The sequence below is a fragment of the Girardinichthys multiradiatus genome, chromosome 1 (genome assembly GCF_021462225.1).
Source record: "Girardinichthys multiradiatus isolate DD_20200921_A chromosome 1, DD_fGirMul_XY1, whole genome shotgun sequence".
Taxonomy (NCBI): domain Eukaryota; kingdom Metazoa; phylum Chordata; class Actinopteri; order Cyprinodontiformes; family Goodeidae; genus Girardinichthys; species Girardinichthys multiradiatus.
This window is the reverse complement of record NC_061794.1, coordinates 31,535,039-31,538,477: the sequence shown is the minus strand read 5'-3', so window position 1 is coordinate 31,538,477 and position 3,439 is coordinate 31,535,039.

The window sequence follows — 3,439 nt, the reverse complement described above, 5'->3', positions numbered from 1 at the left end:
TGGAAAACGCAGAATAGGAGCTGAGGTAAAGAGACGTTTTAGTTTGTCAAAGGCCTGTTTGGCTTCTGAGGACCATTTGAACTGAGTCTTTATAGAAGTGAGTTGATAAAGAGGGGCGGCCACAGAACTATAACCCTTGATAAAACGGCGGTAAAAATTGGCAAACCCAAGAAAACGTTGAAGTTCCTTCAAACTGGATGGGTCAGGCCACTCCAGGACTGCAGCCACCTTTGAGGGGTCCATGTGAATTCTGCCAGGAGCTATGACAAAGCCCAGAAAGGATACAGATGATTGATGGAATGAACATTTCTCGGCCTTAACAAATAGTTTATTTTGGAGAAGCCTGAGAAGAACCTCACGAACATGTTTGATATGGGTAGAAAGATCCTTTGAAAAAATTAAGATGTCATCAAGGTATACAAAAACAAATCTGTTTAGCATGTCCCTTAAAACATCATTAATCAATGCCTGGAAGACGGCTGGGGCATTGGTGAGCCCGAAAGGCATGACCAAGTATTCATAATGACCTGAAGGGGTGTTAAAAGCTGTCTTCCATTCGTCTCCTTCTCTTATGCGGACCAGATGGTAGGCATTACGCAGATCCAGTTTGGTGAAGACAGTACTACCTTGAAGGAGCTCAAAAGCAGAAGTCATGAGAGGTAGAGGGTATCTGTTCTTAACTGTAATTTCGTTTAGACCTCGATAATCGATGCATGGTCTATTTGAACCATCCTTCTTGCCAACAAAGAAGAATCCTGCACCTGCAGGAGAAGAAGACTTTCTGATAGGTCCTGCCTTGAGGGCGTCAGAAATGTATTCCTCCATTGCCTCTCTCTCAGGACCTGTAATGGAATAGATTCTGTCTCGAGGAGGGGTAGTACCAGGGAGAAGGTCAATGGCACAGTCGTACTCTCTATGGGGTGGTAGAGAAGTGGCCTTAGATTTGTTAAATACCTCACACAAATCATGATAAATCTTAGGGACCTTAGACAAGTCTGGATAAACAAGGTTGATCTCACGGGGAGATGTCATGATAGGGGCATCCCTCAAACAATTAGTAGAGCATGATTGCCCCCAAGACTGAACCTCACCAGTGAGCCAGTTGATGACTGGACTGTGTTTGATCACAGAATCAGAATCACAGGAATCTCTGGAGACCTGGTTAGCAGAAACATGATCCTGTCATGGTGGTTTCCTGAAATGAGTACAGAAACGGGCTTAGTGCAGCAAGTTACTTGATCAATGAGATGTCCATCAATAGCAAAAATCTCACGTGGTCTCTCTAGAAGTTCCAACTCCAGTGCAAGCTTATGAGCTAGGCTGACATCAATAAAGTTAGCATCAGCCCCAGAGTCAATGAAAACAGGTACCTCCTTATTTTCAGGAGAGTCGGGAAATCTGATGGTGCACCGATTATGGGGAGGGGTCTGAGACCTGAGGATAGGGCTCAGCAAAGACCTCCCGAACTTTACTGAGCCTGCCCTTTTAACGGACAGTTAAAGGCCCGATGATTCCTCTCTCCACAATAAAAACATACAGGTCCTTCTCAAAATATTAACATATTGTGATAAAGTTCATTATTTTCCATAATGTCATGATGAAAATTTAACATTCATATATTTTAGATTCATTGCACACTAACTGAAATATTTCAGGTCTTTTATTGTCTTAATACACATGATTTTGGCATACAGCTCATGAAAACCCAAAATTCCTATCTCACAAAATTAGCATATCATTAAAAGGGTCTCTAAATGAGCTATGAACCTGAAAATCTAAATCAACGAGTTAACTCTAAACACCTGCAAAAGATTCCTGAGGCCTTTAAAACTCCCAGCCTGGTTCATCACTCAAAACCCCAATCATGGGTAAGACTGCCGACCTGACTGTTGTCCAGAAGGCCACTATTGACACCCTCAAGCAAGAGGGTAAGACACAGAAAGAAATTTCTGAACGAATAGGCTGTTCCCAGAGTGCTGTATCAAGGCACCTCAGTGGGAAGTCTGTGGGAAGGAAAAAGTGTGGCAGAAAACGCTGCACAACGAGAAGAGGTGACCGGACCCTGAGGAAGATTGTGGAGAAGGGCCGATTCCAGACCTTGGGGGACCTGCGGAAGCAGTGGACTGAGTCTGGAGTAGAAACATCCAGAGCCACCGTGCACAGGCGTGTGCAGGAAATGGGCTACAGGTGCCGCATTCCCCAGACCTGGGCTACAGAGAAGCAGCACTGGACTGTTGCTCAGTGGTCCAAAGTACTTTTTTCGGATGAAAGCAAATTCTGCATGTCATTCGGAAATCAAGGTGCCAGAGTCTGGAGGAAGACTAGGGAGAAGGAAATGCCAAAATGCCAGAAGTCCAGTGTCAAGTACCCACAGTCAGTGATGATCTGGGGTGCCGTGTCAGCTGCTGGTGTTGGTCCACTGTGTTTTATCAAGGGCAGGGTCAATGCAGCTAGCTATCAGGAGATTTTGGAGCACTTCATGCTTCCATCTGCTGAAAAGCTTTATGGAGATGAAGATTTCATTTTTCAGCACGACCTGGCACCTGCTCACAGTGCCAAAACCACTGGTAAATGGTTTACTGACCATGGTATCACTGTGCTCAATTGGCCTGCCAACTCTCCTGACCTGAACCCCATAGAGAATCTGTGGGATATTGTGAAGAGAACGTTGAGAGACTCAAGACCCGACACTCTGGATGAGCTAAAGGCCGCTATCGAAGCATCCTGGGCTTCCATAAGACCTCAGCAGTGCCACAGGCTGATTGCCTCCATGCCACGCCGCATTGAAGCAGTCATTTCTGCAAAAGGATTCCCGACCAAGTATTGACTGCATAACTGTACATGATTATTTGAAGGTTGACGTTTTTTTTTATTAAAAACACTTTTCTTTTATTGGTCGGATGAAATATGCTAATTTTGTGAGATAGGAATTTTGGGTTTTCATGAGCTGTATGCCAAAATCATCCGTATTAAGACAATAAAAGACCTGAAATATTTCAGTTAGTGTGCAATGAATCTAAAATATATGAATGTTAAATTTACATCATTGCATTATGGAAAATAATGAACTTTATCACAATATGCTAATATTTTGAGAAGCACCTGTAGTTGATTCCTGAATCTCCTATCCCTCTCTTCAGTGGAGAGTCTGGTCCTGCCCAGTTGCATGGGCTCCTCAGTGTTAACAGGAGGAGGAGTGAAGACTTGGGGCATAGTGCTTGAACTGACCTGGACGGTTGAGACTCGTCTTTGATAGTTAGATGATGACCTCTCCCTCTTACGTTCACGAAGGCGTTGGTCAATCCGTGTGGCCAGCCTTTCTAAGGCCTCGAGGGTCTTGGGAAGGTCACGAGTAGCAATTTCATCCTTGATATCATCTGACAGACCCTGGTAAAAAACGTCAAACAGGGCTTCATTATTCCAAAAACAACTAGACTTC